The following is a 17,900-nucleotide window of genomic DNA, read 5'->3' on the forward strand; positions in this document are numbered from 1 at the left end:
TGCAACAATTGTTAAAAGGAATTTCTCAAAATAATCTTGCACTATTGCTAAGTATGCGTTTGTTATGTGTATCGAATTATTTATTACTACTGCCTTAAATCAACAAATTAAAACGAATTTTAATGAGTTCTGATTTCAAATTCTTTGTTTTTACCTACGACTTTTGATTTCATCCATTTACCGTAAAAAAATCTTTTTTATGATACTAAGTGCAGGGACCTGACTGAAGGGACCTGATGGCACGCCTGTCCATAACAGTATGCGGTAGGATCATATTATTATGAGTATTAGGTAGGCATAGTTTATTCTTCAAACCAAAGGACGGTAAACTAAAGGACATGAAAGTGTCCTTAACACTGACAATCGTTAACTTCAAGTTTCATTTCGATTTACAAAACAAATGTTTTACAGACTTGAGACAAAGAATGTAGCGAAATCTTTTTTATATTATACCAAGTGACGGGATGAACAAGTCATGCGACTGATGATAAGCGACACGCCTGTCCATAACAATTGCAGTGCCGCTCAGAGCTTTAAATCGCAAAGATCTGAGGAGCACTGTGCCCGTCATCACCCTGAGACATAAGTTGACAAGTCTCATCTACCTGCCTAATTTCACCAGCACCCTTACCGTTAAAAACCGGAACGCAGTAATGCTCACAATCACATTACTGCTTGGCGGCAGGGATAGGTAAGTTCTTAGTACTTTCCTGGACGAACTCTTTAATAAGGAGCTCTACAGCTATTGTTTAACACATGAAGAAGAGAAAGGAAAATTGAGGAAATTTCGTTCTAACTGGAATTAATTAGCATAGCTTCTCTGACACAAAGAATTTGTAAGGGTGCGTATTTATATAGAAGCCGCGGAGGCTTTGCCGCTCTGACGTCTCGACCGCGAACCGAATCGCACGCGCCGCGCGATTTTCCGCTTAGATAAATTTGCAACCGATGACATTCCGATTTAAAAAAGGAAAACTGTACTGAAGCAATAAAAGTTTTTAATTTATATTCCATGAATTAATTTTCAATAGAACAGTGACAATATTTATGTATAGTCGTTCTTGTGTTTTAGTGACAATGTTCTGTGACTTTCTGAGAAAGTGATATTTTGTAGAATATTTTAAAGGTGAGTACAATTTAAATAACTGGTCATAATATCTCCTTGTTAAGATAGAATTAACCTAACAAGAATTTATGAACTGAATTCTTTAAAATTTCTTGCTATATAATTATATTGGTTACTAATTATATTCATAATTAGAAGTTTACTTAAATATTGTAAAAGATTCAAACAATCCGTGTGTTCCTTTGAAAACTTGTAAAATAAACTAGTGTCAGTCATTAGCTAGCGAATATAAAATAGATTGTTTATCAAAAATAAATAGTAAAAGCAGAAACTATATTAAGGTTATTTGTACATTAGCTGATTTTTGATATAATATAAAATATAGCAAAAATCTTGAGTTTGAGTCGTGTAAAGAATTGTATTAACATTTAATGACACTTCAACCACTTGTAAAGTAAATAGTAAACACTTATTGTCGTTATCTTTTTATAAGTACTCACAACATTTATGAGTACAGGTGTAATTAATATGAATTGCCAATGGCATCTTGATACCGGCGAAGTGTTTTCCCCCAATTTCCATTCGCACCACAAGCTTCATGTCAACAACAACGTACGTGATGTTGTCTTGTCTTTTTTTTTCATAATATCAGGTGACGGAACGAGCAAGTCGTGTGCCTGGTGGTAAGCTACACGCCTGTCCATAACAGTTGCAGTGCCACTCAGCTCTTTAAATCGCAAAGATCTGAGGCGTATTGGCACTGCGCCCATCACCCTGAGACAAAAGTTGACGAGTCCTATGTGCCTGTAATTTCACCAGCACACTTACCTTTCAAAACCGAAACACAGTAATACTGACATTATTTAGAAATAGATAAGGTGGCAGTACTTCCCTGGACGAACTTTTTCACAAAGAGCTCTACTGCTACTAAATGTTGTCTAATGCTACTAACTCTACTGCTACTAAATGTTGTCTAATGCTACTAAATGTTGTCTATTGTTATCTAATTCACAATTCATTGAATTAGAAGAATAAGAGCAGATTTCATTCGCAAAAGCGAAAAAAAATTAACTAGAACTAATCCTTCAAGGTTTTTGTCTAACTTAATACGTTAGACGTAGAAAATGAATAATGTATGCAAATAGATATATGAACAGCTTCTTGTTAATTCTAAATATCATTTAAGTTTACCAAGAATTAAAAGAAAGAGTTGTTCGGTACGCTTGGTATTACACATTTTTATTAATTTGAAGAAAAATATGTGTTGTTTTGTATACTATCCCAGTAATATTATGTATATTATAATTCCCATTAACAGTATAGGTAACATCCAATACAATTAATGGCAGAACGAAAATAAGTTATTCAATTAATGAAACATAACTGTAAACTTGGGTTATGATCTATTCATTTATTGTTCTTAACGGACGTTATACCATCAAAATACATAAATGATCTGTGAGCAGAAAGACTTTGAAAGGTCTGGGTGACTCTATCCGTCAATAGGAAGAACTTTTAGTATAGGGGACCCTTTATAAACTGCTTAAAAATCTCACAGATAGTACGGGCCATTTATAAAACGTAGGGAGTACTATAAGTTTCCGGAAGTAGCCACTTACATTAACAATATTTAAAAAAAATTATAACATTTGAAAATGGAACTCTTTGGGTGTAGAATACAGTTTGTTTCGTCTGACTGTCACTTGTTTTTACATTGTGGCGTCATTTTAGAAATTGGTGGTCTACATCATCATGGATTTAACTCGTGAAAATTTTCGTTGTATGATTTTCTACGACTTTAAGTGCAATTTAACAGCTCAGCGGAGCTTCGCTCGGCTTCAAACTGCTTTTGGCGATGAAGCACCATGCGAGACGACTATTTATAGCTGATTTGCAGAATTCAAACGCGGTCGTGTGTTATTTTCCCAAAACAAAGCAGCAATCGAGCGTATGCGCCTTTCGAAATGAGCCGAAACCAACCGAAGTGGCGCGCGTGCAAAGTGCCTCTAAGCGGATGATTGCTTCTTTTTTTAATAAAACTGGACACGTGGCTATTGTTGCTTTGGAGAACCGTTGTACCGTGAATAGTGATTGGTACACGACCATTTGTTTGGCGGAAGTTGTTGACAAACTCCGTAAAAATAATCGTAAACACCGTATCATCTTGCATCACGATAATGCCAGTTCTCACACGGCGAGACAGACAAATGAATTTTTGATGGTGAACAACGTTGACCTTATGAGCCATCCCGCGTACAGTCCCAACCTGGCACCTTGTGACTTTTAGTTATTTCTATAAATTAAGAACCACTTCAACCAGGTCAACGATTTTCATCACCTGAAGAGGCTGTCGAAGAGTATGAAGAATATGTTTCAGAGATTGTCACGGAGGAGTAGCATATTTTTTTTCAAAATTAGTTCATTCGTATGAAAAAGTGCATTAACGCTAACGGAGAATATTTTGAGAAACAATAAATTCATTTCGGACCATTTATAGTATATTTTTCTTTTCATTCCGGAAACTTATAGTGCGCCCCACATATGAATATTGAAATGCCTGAGTAACTCCTATTCTCCTATCAGCATCGTCAACAACAACCCATATATGTAAAAGTGCCACCGCTGGGCACGGGTCTCTTCTCAGACGAGGGATTGGTTCAGTCCGTCACGCTGGTCCAATGCGGGTTGTGGACGTCACACATTTTCCGAGGGTAGTGAACCTTCTTCAACGTGCAGGTTTCAAAAAAAAAAAAGCTCATGGTAAATTTCAAATTAAATTTCACACATAAATTCTGAAAAATTGGAAACGCGAGCACGGATTCGAAATCACGGCCTCTGCTTGAAATGCGGATCAAACCATTAGGCTGCCACGGCTTTTCTCCTCTTAATCTCCTATATTTAGATTTATTGTAATACAACCACCAACGGAACACATCCCTCTTTTGTGGGTTTTTCTCTAAAGAAAAAGTCGAAAATTACACCATTACTGGCCGCCCACTTAGAACTAAACAGCCTATTTAAGATTTTATAAAGAGATTTGGATTACTTAAATCGCCTATAAGTATCGTCTTCAGATAAACCTTCTATCTATAGAACAATATTACATTATAATTATTAATACAAAGATCGAATACACAGAAAAAATCCTTCGATTCGGCCAGATTCGAACCGACGTCTTCTAGCATACCGTGCCAGACGCCATACCAACTAACCGCCACGGCTCATGCTAGAGGACGTCGGTTCGCATCCGACCGGATCGACGGAATTTTTTCTGAGTGATGAGTTGATCTAATTATAACAAACTAGTGGTTGGTAGTGGAATATCAAGTCAATAAAAATTTTTCAATTACATTATCTGAAAAAACAGGAATACTACAGAAAAGTGATACAGTCAAGAGCATATTAAGCTGGACACTTTGGACTTTGAGACGTCCTTATCGCGAGAATCATAGAGTTGAATTTAAATGTTAAGTGTCAAACTTGACATGCTTTTGACCCATCGAGTATATAACCAGAAATAGAGACGAAATGTCATTTAATTTGTTTGAAAACTATTCTGCCATATCATTTACGGTGACACCTGCGCTCCGATTGGTCACCCCGAATTCGAAACAATTGACGTCTGTCCAGTTTAACTTGAGCTTTGCTATAATTAACGAAAATTGAAAAATAACATATTACAGTTCATATTTAAAAGTGATATCAGTACCATTTGACTGATGTGTTACTAGGGATGGATGGGCCTTATTTCGTCTCTATTTCTGGTTATACACTTCATGTTTTGACCCTTTACACAGACTCGAGTTCATAAAGGATGGAAAAACGAGTTCTAATATCTGATGACATCACGTCATGTGACAAATAGTTAACTGTCACATGCTCAAGACGGAATAATAACGCACACACTCTACATAGCCCCGCACTAGAGAAACCCTGTGTCGCGGTTACATAGACAACCACAAATTACACGCAAACTCACAAGAGATTTAAAAGTAGGCCATACAAATATTTCTCCCGGCCCGGGAATTGAACCTGGGACCTCGGCGTGGCAGTCCGGCATGGTAACCGTTCGGCCACGGAGGCAGCTAAGTGTCAGTGGCGTAGTGTGGATATTTTGAAAAGGTGACGCGGAGTAAATTTTTACCGAAAGTTGATACTGAATCAGTCGGTGAATTATTCATAGTTAACACCACAATGTTGTATTGACTCGGTCTTTTATTACTTATACACAACAATAACCACTGAAAACCCCGAAAACCACAGACTGTCACTGAAACAATGATTACCACAAACAAAAACACTATCAAGCACGAACAATATGACAATTATTATTTTCAACAGTTGAATAACTTGCCGTGGTGGTTTCTTATTTTAATACAAGTTACACTCTTTACCACGATGTTGAGGTAATCTTACATTCTTGCTGGCACCTGTGCATTACTCGATATCAATCGCATCTACCTACCATTATAAATTCGCGTAATTAAATCGATACGGAACATGATCGTTCTTTCACGGTAGTATTTTTCTTTAAGGCGAAATGGTATCGTAGTTGCGTAAACTTTGAAGCGTTTGACGTAGACAGTGATATTTAAACATTTGCTTTTTAGAAATAAAATATACCCTCTTACGAGTAAGTACTGTAACATAAGCTTATATAGTCAGCTGACGTATTTAATAAGGAACAAAAATATTCATTGAAATGTCCCAAATAACGATATAACAAAACTGATTTTTCCGTAGATGAACGTAGTAAAAAATGAAAATTTTGCAATTTTTTTCAGTTGTGTTTCGAGCCCCATACTTCACTTCGTATCTTCTGTTGTCATTAACAATGATTAAACAAGTTGAATTCGTATTTTTAATATCGAGAAACCAATTTTCCTTGTCTTCGTAATACGTCAAAATATCTATTTTGGGTCTTACTTCACCTAAACTTTTTTTCCCATGTCAGAATAATGGAAACTCGTCGTTGCGCTGGCTATATCCATGACTGTAGTAAAATACTCAAGCTTTTCGTTTACTTAAAATTAAACGGAAATGTTGTTAACATTATGTCTCGATTAACGAATTTATTAAAGTAAGCCGTTGGGAATCGTATTATATGAACTCTTTGCTATAATTAAATGGGTCGTTCCGCCGAAAACCGTATGAAATTAAAACTTTTTAAAAACTGTTTTATTAAAAAAGGTGCCACTTCCAGAAATGGAAAAATGGCATTTTTCAAAAATGAACTATATACTCATTATATACCGTAAATAAAAAAAACCCTCTAACAAACACATGCCAAAACTTCATACTTCTAACATCTAACCATCTTCAAACTTCATTCCAAATTACTATACTGAAAAGAGACCACTTAATTTGAAATTTTTTGAGAGTTTAATTTTCATGTTGTAAATTTCCAAATGTATCTACTATTTGTTGCTTTGGCCACTGTTACCATTTTAACATGATAACAAGGCACCCTGCATAAAGAGTTTATTTTTATTTTATTTTTATATTTAGTATTTTTTCTCCGCAATGAATGCTCTGCTTTTATATATCGCATAGGTTCCCGTTTTTACCTTCATTAACATGAATCCCGTGCTCCAAAATAAAGATTACTGAATGACATGCATTCTACCTATAGTAATTTGTAGATACAAGTCATTTACACTGACTTCATGATGCATGAAGTGCATATTACGCGTCGTAAACCGTAAGTGTATATAAATAATTATTGGAAGGGTGTTAAAAAAGCATAGAGAAATTTGATGTGTTAGCTCTACCTAAAGTACGTACAATCCCCAATATTCGATTCGTAAAACAATATTCAATTTCCATACAAATTGTCCGATCAGCTAATAGGTCCCTCTAGGGAAAAATATTCAATATCATGGGTAAAACTCGTGTGACTTAATAATAATAATAATCTGCCAGACACCAATTATCTGATCTCAAACTGGGTAATTCCCTGCACAATGAGTACCAGAGCAACACAATTCGCTTGATCATTACCAGAAACACCTAGACCTGAACCCACTTAGTTAGTAAAAGTTCATTTCCTATATTGGACGTAGTTAAACAAAAAGGATTCAATGCACTCCATTCACTTTCGAGATACGGCAGTTTGAAGTTGAAAAGTGTCTCTCACTCTTGTCTTATTTTCAAAACTTATAATGTCATATAACTCCAGAGACATTTATTTATGTTTACATGTTGGATTTTTTTTGCTGGTCTAAGAAGTTAGACTTTAGGAACCGTTTGGTACAGTGGGTACGTACGTGAGGCGCACTATAAGTTTCCGTAATGAATAAGAAAAAAATACTATAAATGGTCAGAATTTAATTTGTTGTTTCTCAAAATATTCTCCGGTAGCGTTAATGCACTTTTTCATACGAATGAACCAATTTTGAAAACATTTTTGCCACTCCTCCGTGATAATCTCTGAAACTCTTCGACAGCCTGTTCAGGTGATGAAAATCGTTTTAACGTATTGAAATCTGGAACATCCTCATCCAGTGCCCACAGTGCAAACCGTTGGGCCACTGAGGTTGTAATCGTTGTCGAATGGAAATTACACTATAGACCAATAATTCTGATTTCAATAGTGAGTAACAACTTTTCCATAGTGGTCTCATAAGACAACGCAATGTTTTAGAGATACCTACATAGTACATAGTAGATTTATTTGTTTACGGCCATTCTCACATTCAGTGTTCTCAGTCTAATTACCGTAGCCTTTGTTTTTTCTCCATTATTTTTTTAACTTTCTAATTAACCGTATCCATGGTTATGATAATTAGATCTAATTACCGTAAAATATTTGTGTCTTAATAACTCGAAAACAACTTAGTTTATTCTAATGCCATTTACACATATTGATAGTCAAGCTCATTGCCAATGTCATTGTCAAAACCTTTAGTCAATGGTCAAGCTTAAACTTGTTCATTTTTCAATGTTATTGGGTATGTTAAGCGAGAAAGAAGAATGGCTACGGTAATTAGCCTGAGAACACCGTATGTGAGAATGATCGTTTATATGGTGCCATACGCGAGATACTGGGACATCTACAGTTTAGTATGGGAACCACACAAGTAAAAATGCACACCAGCAAAAATCTACTGGGTTTGGGTCCTCTATCATTCTTAAAAAGGAATATCCATTTCCCTTCCGTAGCCATGTGCACATTACGTGATTGTATACAACATAGGAATACACCTAGAATAAACGTCCAATTATTATATGAGTATATTTATTATAATACGAATTTAATGTTGAAGCAATTAGCCACCACTTTAGCGTTATCTCTCATACTTTTCATTCAGTGTACATTTTATTATGCTTAAATGACATCTGAGATAATTTTGTCATTTGTTGATATTTCCGATTGTACTCTACTGGGTAACGGTTTGGACGGCGGACAGCCACTGTGACCTAATGCAGTCTGGACGTCAAATATCTTCAAACTTCTACGTAGATATAATTTTCTTTGTGATAATTTAGTAACGCAAATTCCCCACAGTCATTCGAGTTCTTGTTAACCTGCACGCTTTGCTTTTCCGACTGCTAAGACGCTATTAACACACCGTCAAATTATAGTGATTATTTCGTAGTTTAACACAATTTAATTATTACGAATGTACTACGTTGAACAACTCAAAGAAACAATCATATTACCAGTAAGAATTACGGAGGAAGATAACAAATTAAATATTCAAAAAGCTTAAAATTTGGAGTTTAAAATTTTTTACTTCGCAATTTCGCCATTTCAATGCGTATTCGGAATGTAACAAAATGGTTCAGTCAAACTTCAGCTGGCGACTTTCTTTGTCTATTAAAACATTAAGTACAAATATCACCTCGATCTCACCCGATGGAAAGTGACGATGAGGTCGACGATGGAGCATGCAAAACTAAATAATGCGTGGGCCTTTTCAAGGCGTGAGTGAATAATCACTCTAGCCTTGAAAATACCCAATATACCGATAACATATAACGTAACACATAACGAATATAATATACTTCAGGGTTAAAACAAGATCATGTAAATTTGTTTTATTTTTATCCTTTTTATTTTTTTCCATTTTAGAAAAAATAACGGAAAATTATTTATAATGAATGTATAACTTAACTTTGTAGCTCCCTCCCATGTCCTTGCAAGCGTGGGCAGCGGGCGCAGGCTCTGTGGCGAGAGCGGTTGAGAACCGCAAAGGGCTCAAATACCCGAACCTTGCCCAGTGCTACAGTTTTGTGCCTTTTGCGGTTGAAGTCCTGGGTCCCTGGGTACCAGTCTTCTGTTCGCGATGCCCCAGGGTACGGCAATTTTCTATACATAAACTTTCTTACTTTTTTATGTATCTACCTGCTACTATAATATAGTATAACATTATCCCATTAAAATAAATCGTTTAGTTATGTAACACAATCGTTTATTTTGTACACGTTGTTAATTAATAATGATAATAATATTGTGTCAAACTACCACATCGATAACCTGGTCTCAAACCAGGAAATTCCTTATACTTTGAGTACCAGAGCAACGGAATTCACTCTTGGGCACTCACTCCCCAGAATACCCCGACCAGAACTAATTTAGAAAAGTTAATTTCCCAAATTGGTACTATCTGGACAATTGGAAACCTCCATATCCAACGCGCACAGTACAAACCGATGGGAAATCGAGATCGTCAAATTAAATAAAAAAATAACGATTGATGCCTCCTTATCATAACTAACGTAATTGACATTTTAGCGAAATTGAGTTATTGATTCAATAAAAACGGGTTACCTATCATTAGTCCGAAATGACATTTTCGAGAAATAACGTTTGCTCAAATTTTCCTAACCTCGAAAGTAATTATGAGAGGAAAATGTTTTTTCTTATCGAGTTCTTAGGTTTTCGCGATTATTACACATAGGAAATGAAACTATTTTTCCGGATTTATAAATCCGGGAAAATTGTTTAATTTCCTATGTTTTTTCTTTTAAACCTTTTTTTTTTTCTTAATCCGGGGGAATCTGCTTACAGACACCCCAACCCGGCGGGGGCATAGCCGGGGTTGTGTGGGACTGGACTGAACCCTGAAGGGGAGCAGCTCGACCACACTAAACCCCCAGAGTGTTCCTCCTCTTCGCTGTAGGTGGGGGTACGGGTACGCTATTGCACTCGTCCGCGCCCCCACCAGCGGCTGGCCGCGCTCTGCGAAGGGAGAAGAGTGTCTCCCGAGAAGGGAGACACATCGGTGCCCCGACTGCGAATGTGAGGCTCGCCGAACACAGACGAGCTTTCCATCCCGGAAGGCCCGTCTGGTCGAAAGTTCCAGGCGCAGGCGAAAGAGAATCCCTTGGAGCGCCCACCATGGGCCAGCCGCCCAAGTTCGGCCGCGGAGGATAGGACGAGCGGCAATGACACATCGACACGTCTCTTCCCCCGTGGCCCCTGCCACTGTATCAACGTCAGCGGTGCAGCCCCGCCAATGTCGCGGAGGACAGGACGAGCGGCAATGACACACCGACACGTCTCTCCCCCCGCGATCCTCCTCCCAGTGTGCATCCGCGCGGTCCCGCTGACCAGACAAACCTTCCTCGGAACAGCCTACCACCATCGGGCAGCCCCGTGGGTTCCTCTTAGCTTCACCGTGGGTTGAAATTGACCACGGCCACTAGACCATTTAGACTTTACCATTATGTAACAAATACACAGCGTGAAAATGTGAAAAAAACAACTAATGTTTGGTAAAATAGATTCGAATAAAATAGAATGTAGGTAAAAACATAGGATCCGGAGACGTATGAAGTATCTCGACTAGTTTTAATAAAACTATCACAAAACAGTACATTTAGGTTTAAAGATTTGTTTATCACTGAGAATTTCCATTCCCTTATAATATAAAACTGTAACAAAACATAAGTACAATTGCAATAACGAACGACAAAAATTAAGTATTATGATTATTGTTGATATATGTATATGTATTGATAATAGCGTAGTATTTTTTTATTTAACTTAAAATAATATTAAATTTGTATTGAATTGATATATATGAATTGATATGATATTACTCCACTACTTTGTTATAATTATTAATACGAACATTGAACATTTAGAAAAAAATCCTTCGATCTGGCCGGATTCGAACCGACGTCTTCTAGGAAACCGTGCTAGACGCTATAGGCTTAACTGCCTCGGAACTAACCAACGGAGCTCACGAGAAATCTACGAGAAATCTATAAAATAATATAGTCATAATCGTACGTATTCCATTTTGATGTTTAAATTGAGTTGAACATTAAACAGAAAAACGTACAAAAATCTGAAGTAGGAAAATCTTGATGCACCGATGAAGCTATATCCAATTGCTTGCCGATTTTTGCCTCGTATTTATTGATGTGCTGCCGTCTGTACAAACTCGTAGCAGTGCGAGAGATAATATGTACCTACTTGTATATTTCATAAAGTCCTAGTCACAACTAGCGCGTCATCTTGGACGTAGTTACGGTCAGGCTGGTCCACTTGTTGCGAATTGGCCTCCTCACATACCCCCAAAGAGTTGTCTACATTTTTCCATCACATGGCTTTGCTATCAAGAATTGTGTTATTCCCTCATACGTGGATGTTTCCAATATACGAATCTTTGTTAGACTTATAGGTGAGGAGTTGTAACTACCTGAGAAATCTTTTTAGGTTTTTAGTACGTAAGGTGAAAAATAAGTTTTTATTTATATTTATGATTTTGTCACTAAAAAATAATGTGACTCGTACAGTACATGTAAAACCACAAATGCTTGCACAATGTGTGAGTATGTCCTTGAGTGACGTGGAAAGTAGCCAGCCGCGCCCAAAGCTAATCAAGTAATAGAGCTTGATTACAATAGCACTCTTCCAACTATTACATTTAGTACAATATAGCGTAGCAGTAGTACCGCAGTCGCTTGTAATTGCGAGAAAACGCATTTACTGGAAAACATTTTCACACAAACAAATAAGCCGAGGCCAAAATCAAAGTATTACTAGGTATCTCTTTTTTTATTATATCTTGTGACGGAACGAACAAGTCGTGCGCCTGATGGTAAGCTACATGCCTGTCCATAACAGTTGTAGTGCCACTCAAAGCTTTAAATCTCAAAGATCTGAGGGGCACTGCGCCCGTCACCTTGAGACATAACTTGACAAGTCCCATGTGCCTGTAAGTTCACCAGCACCCTTAGCCTTCAAAACTGGAACGCATGCAGTAATGCTCACATTACTGCTTGACGGCAGAAATAGGTACTTCTAGGAGCTCTACTGCTACAAAAATGTATTTTTAATGAGTGAGTCTCTATTAGGTCAATGATATCAGTCAATAAATCTGGTATTGCTATTACAAAAATAAAGATTTGTCGTTGCCAACGTTGGTAACAGCTAACCCACATAGGCATGGAACGATATTTTAAGTTTTAAACTGTTAAAAGTATTATTGGAGGACATATCAAAGTTCTGGAAAAAGGCAGACTCTGTTTCCCATTGAATTTGGATGTTTCTCATTGAATTTGCACCTGTCTTGTTTTTAAAAATAAAAGATAATGCTTATGCATGACTGTGTTTCTATAAATTTCAAACCGAAACAGCATTAAAAAGTTAACAAACAAACAACACCACAGTTCCCCGTACGACGAAACGGGCGATCACTGGCGCCAATCCAAAGGTTGCGTGTTGAATTAAACAACTCGGAATATTTTTGTTTATACAAAATTATAAACTTTATCATTTTGATATTGTATTGATGAAAGACTTCAAGGCAATATTTGCTTTTTCGTACAAATTTCGTTTCATACGCATTAGCTACGGCGTAATTTTCCAGCTGTTTCAAATATGACTAGAAGTTAAATTCGTTTCATACGTAAATACATAACATTACACCCGGCCCATAAAATATATTTGGCAAGTATTTACAATACAAATTTATTTAATATCTATAACTATACATAGGTATACTTTTAAATAATATCGAGGCTTGGATGGATTGATGTGAATTATATTCAAAGCAAATAGCAAAATACGTAAATATTGTACATTTTTTAAAGAAACCCTTAAAAAGGCATACCACAAATGGTTCTTTCCGTGTAGTTGCTTAGTCACATCAACAGGAAAGATACAAGAAAAAAAATCTGTATGCACAACTAAAAGCGGCTATTTGCCAAATGACATCAACTAGTGCTAGATTAAGGTCAACTGAAACGCATCTTAAAGAATTTCACTTTTCAGCAAATTTATCTGTCAGAGCAATACATGCTAAAATTACAATATACTTTCTTATTTATATTTTTTTAAAAAGGGTTCCGAAATTATCAAGGTACTTATTTTCTTTTATAAAAAACCGACGATAATCTAGGTAATTTTCAGGTTAGTTTTCTCTATTTAATTCCATTGGCAATATTTGTTATTGAAGTATTCGAGTATATGATCGTGAAATATTAAATAATATTTCAGGGTACGACACTCGAATATTAAATGAAAATTACTTATTTATCCGTTAAATATCAATGCTGATTCATAGTTTTGTCTCGTTATTTTTTTACTAATAATGTCACTAATAATGTGTAAATTTTTTTACATACTTATTTATGTATATGTGTAGCTATATGTATATATTACACTAATTACATATTGATGCTATTTATTATTATTCATTATAATACTTATTCAAGTAACGGTATTTTTTTAATGTACTTTATTATATTTCTTCCGCACTCTCTCTTGCACGGTATTGCCCGCTTATAACCTTAGCTCTCACTGTCCTGGGTTGACTGGAAGAGATCTCTTTTAGAGATAAGTCCACCGTTGCTCACTCTCTGTTAATCTAATATTTCTGTTGTATTTTATTTGGTGCAATAAAGAATAAATATGTCAAACAGTGTCGAAAATTAAATAAACACCTTTTTTTAAATAATATTTGCCAACAAATAAAGTTTGTTGTTTCATGGTGTGTCGGAAGATGTGAAGAATGATGAGTTAGTTACATTGACTTACAATTAGGTTAGTTTTCTCTACCTAATTTCAGTGCCAGTTTTTATTATTTTAGTAGGTATTCGAGTATATTATCCTGAAATATTAAATAATATTTCAGGATACCACACTCTTTAAATAATGAGTATTTCATAATAATATTCTAGAATATTTAAATAAAACAACTGCCACCGAAATTAGGTAGAGAAAACTGAAAATTGCTCTAATAAGGTTGAATAAGACGCCAATTTAAGTTAAAACAAATGATTTTGACTTGTAAGATTTAATTAGGCGACACATTAAATGAGTGATGTTTCTTTTTGACTTAAGCTTTAGTCTGCGAACCCTGGATTTGAAATAGCATAAAATACGTATTTCTATTACAAATAATTCAAATACTGCCCAGACTTGTCTGTCTGCATAATAAAAATGCTCGATAGTCACTTGGTATGCTTTATATGAGCAGTCCAATATAACTTAATGTCCAATATAAAAGGCTCTGGTAGGAGACGAAAATTCACTTCTCAAACTATAACGGCAAAGTACTATGTAGTGGTCAACCAACCTGGGTATCCTTTGGGTAGAAACGTATAATAAGATTCAGAAAAGAAAATTGGAAAGAAAAAGAAAAACTAAGTGTAGTTATCTGCAGTTTTCTTTTCTGTGGCGCGCATTAAGCCCATTATCTAACAAAACATAATAGAGAAGAACTTGTGTTTCACCAGCCAATAGTACCTATATTGTTAATTTGGCATGGATATGACAAGGTAACAATATACTGGTTGATGAAACACAGCTCTCGACAGACAATTAAAAAAGGAGATATATTCGTCTTTTAATAGTTTATAAACTACGAAAAACAACAATCAGCAGTATGTCGTTTATGTACTGTCAATTACGGTGTGATAAACAAAGCCTTTTGTTATGAATATATCACATTGACTATTGCTTTTTCTCCATTTGTTGACTTTGTCTCATACACGTGTGAATTCCTAGAATAACCGTAATAGTACATCAAACAGAGCTATTCTTTACAAACGAATTAATACTAATCAAAAGGGTAACTAAACAAAGTATGTTAATTTCTCATACAATATGAGTATATCCACGTATACCCATAGGAGGGAAGCTCTCTACTCGGCCACGGATAACGCAGTCAAGGTGGCCAATATATTTACTATACAAAGTCGACATAGTCTTAAAATGCAAGAACGCGGCATCAACTCGATAAGAAGTTGGAAAGATTTTGCGGTTTAATTTTTGCTGAAGTTTTAAGTATTTTAGTTTTTATGTATGTCACAAAAATAAAGCTAATAAAATTTCTTTTTAATGTATTTTTCACTTAACATATAATCTTAATTAACAATAACAAACATCAATTCATAATTTAAATCTAAATGTATCACGAAAGACGAAGCCTTTCAAAAATTCAAATAATTAAGCGTTTTCTACTTGTTTGAAATTCCTTGATTAGATGTAGTTAAAACTATACACATTATGTAGAAGAATTTCTTTCTAAGAAAAGGTGTTTATTTTTATTTTTGTTTTTGGCAGTCCTTCAGTATGACAATCAAAAATAAATGGAGTTTTCCTTAGAGGAAGGAAAAAAAATAAAAGAAAGGAGCTGCCCTAACTACAGAATCAACGTGCATATAACCAAAATTTGAAAGTTACAAATGGCGGATTTCTTCAGTGTTGTACCATAATCGACATGCAAATGTATGGCTTGACTGTTGAAACTGTTTTTTTTTGTTTCTTTAGTTTACTGTAACCAAAGTATGCCTAAACAAACACGAGTCTAATAATTTAATCTCGAGTGGTATATTATTACGCACATTTTTAAACTTTTTTTAAATTTATTTTCAAGATTACAACTGGTAACTTATTTAGTAAAAGTCACCAAACTGCTGTGCAGTTTGTTGGCGACATGCGCATTCTTACTTAATTATACCTACTTTATTGGTTTATAACATTACATAGTATTAATTGTACTTACTAAATAAAAAATTAAAAAATTACTTTAAGAGGTACGCCTTGAACCTACATTTTAGTACATATTTAAAAATCTCATAGTGAATTGTTTTAATGCCAGAATATCGATAATATGTATGCTTACAAGATCAACACTATCTCAAAATAATCGTTAACAACAATCATCAAAATATACAAACAAACAGGCAATCTAAAGTAACAAAAGCAAAATTTGACAAGATTTATAAATAAACTACTTAAATAAGTGTAATTACATTAAATATTTGGGCTATTGCGTGATTTATAGACAAAAAATAACACATGCCTGTGCAATGTAACATTCGATTGCTTTGCACTTTTTCTAAAGCCACATCCCTTAATGTTGCAGCGTCGCATTTTTATAAATACCTAATTATTCTCACTGTCAATATTTTTGTCCAATTTAATTATAATACATGCGAATAATTCAATAGTACCTTTGGAAAACATTTGTTTTGACATTTGATGTACTTCCCTTTGACAACGGTATCATGTACCTCATGTACTGCGAAATGGACACGGTTGGCATTTAAGATGACGTTACGTATTTTCGATTCCCGTGTTTGACACAGACCAATGTAATACTATCTCTTTTGGCTTAAGACGGCACGCAATAGTTAAACAAAGACAATAACATGTTTATGTTTTCGACGTCGAAATGCATCATATACATATAACGTCTGATTTATATATGTCAACGTAACATGTCCTATAGTTTCCATAGTCTAAGGGTTTAACCAAAACTTATTAATAAATACGCGACGACAGACAGACGATAGGTCAATCGGACTTGTAGAGGAAACTAAAGTTTGAGTACCGCAAAGCTTTTCTAGCAAAAGAAAAACTTTTTTTTATAATACCACGTAGCGCGGACGAACAAGTCGTGTGCCTGATGATAAGCGACACGCCTGTCCATAACAGTTGCAGTGCCACTCAGAGCTATACATCGCAAGGATCTTAGGGGCACTGCCACTGCGCCCGTCACCCTGAGACATAAGTTGACAAGTCCCATGTGCCTGTAATTTCACCAGCGCCCTTACCCTTCGAAATCGGAACGCAGTAATGCTCACATTACTGCTTGGCGGCAGAAATAGGTAAGATAGCAGTACTGCTATCTTACCTTGCTCCTTGTGAAAGAACTCTTTCACAAGGAGCAAAAAAAATGATTTGGATATAGTTGTTTTTTATAAGTACGATTCGCCCGCTCACGTGTAGTCACACCTACGTATATGTTACATCTATATGGGCATGTATTTATAATGCCCGTAGGCACGCCGATGGTAATAACAAGTCATCAGGTTTGGTTACTGAAAACACGTATATTCTAATATGGCGACATAATAACGTCATTATTTGCTCAATATAAATCAAGTTGATCTCACATACAATAAAATACAGCGCCAAACAACGATAGGCAAGACAAACGTTATATGAATATGAATCTGTGGAATTGATTTGCAGGTGGAGCCAACTATCAAAGCGCAATAATGTATAGCAGTGAGCAATAATACCATTGATGTGTAGAGACTAGTTGCTACGAATATGCGGTTACTCTTCGGCTTATTCGTCCTGTTTCTTGTACCGAATACCTAAAAACTAGAAGAAGAAATAAGAAAAAAAATGCAGTAAATTATATTGTCATTTTCATTAACGCTTAACATACACTGTAAGTTAACGAAAACGCAATTTTTGATATCTTTATCTAAAATGTCGAAGGAAATGTAACACTAAGTTAGTTTTTCGTATAAAATATCAAAAAGGTAACATATTAAATGGAACCTACCTATTCATTATGTAGTTTACTCAAGTCTAAAAACGCTAACATAATAAACCAAGTCCTTATTATTTACAAAC

At 35.4% G+C, this 17,900-nt stretch overlaps 1 protein-coding gene across 2 annotated transcripts in view; it reads left to right on the plus strand.

Moving 5' to 3' along the window:
• Positions 1-896: 896 nt before the first annotated feature.
• The window catches only part of LOC113234646 (bumetanide-sensitive sodium-(potassium)-chloride cotransporter), a 48,869-nt gene continuing 31,865 nt past the window's right edge, over positions 897-17,900 (plus strand). For both annotated transcript variants that reach the window (XM_026470046.1, XM_026470048.1), the window contains exon 1: positions 897-1,126. The gene's annotated coding sequence lies outside the window, so the exon portion shown is untranslated. The remainder of the gene's footprint in view (positions 1,127-17,900) is intronic.

This window comes from Hyposmocoma kahamanoa, unplaced genomic scaffold, assembly GCF_003589595.1.
Source record: "Hyposmocoma kahamanoa isolate Upper Pololo Valley unplaced genomic scaffold, ASM358959v1 86, whole genome shotgun sequence".
NCBI lineage: Eukaryota > Metazoa > Arthropoda > Insecta > Lepidoptera > Cosmopterigidae > Hyposmocoma > Hyposmocoma kahamanoa.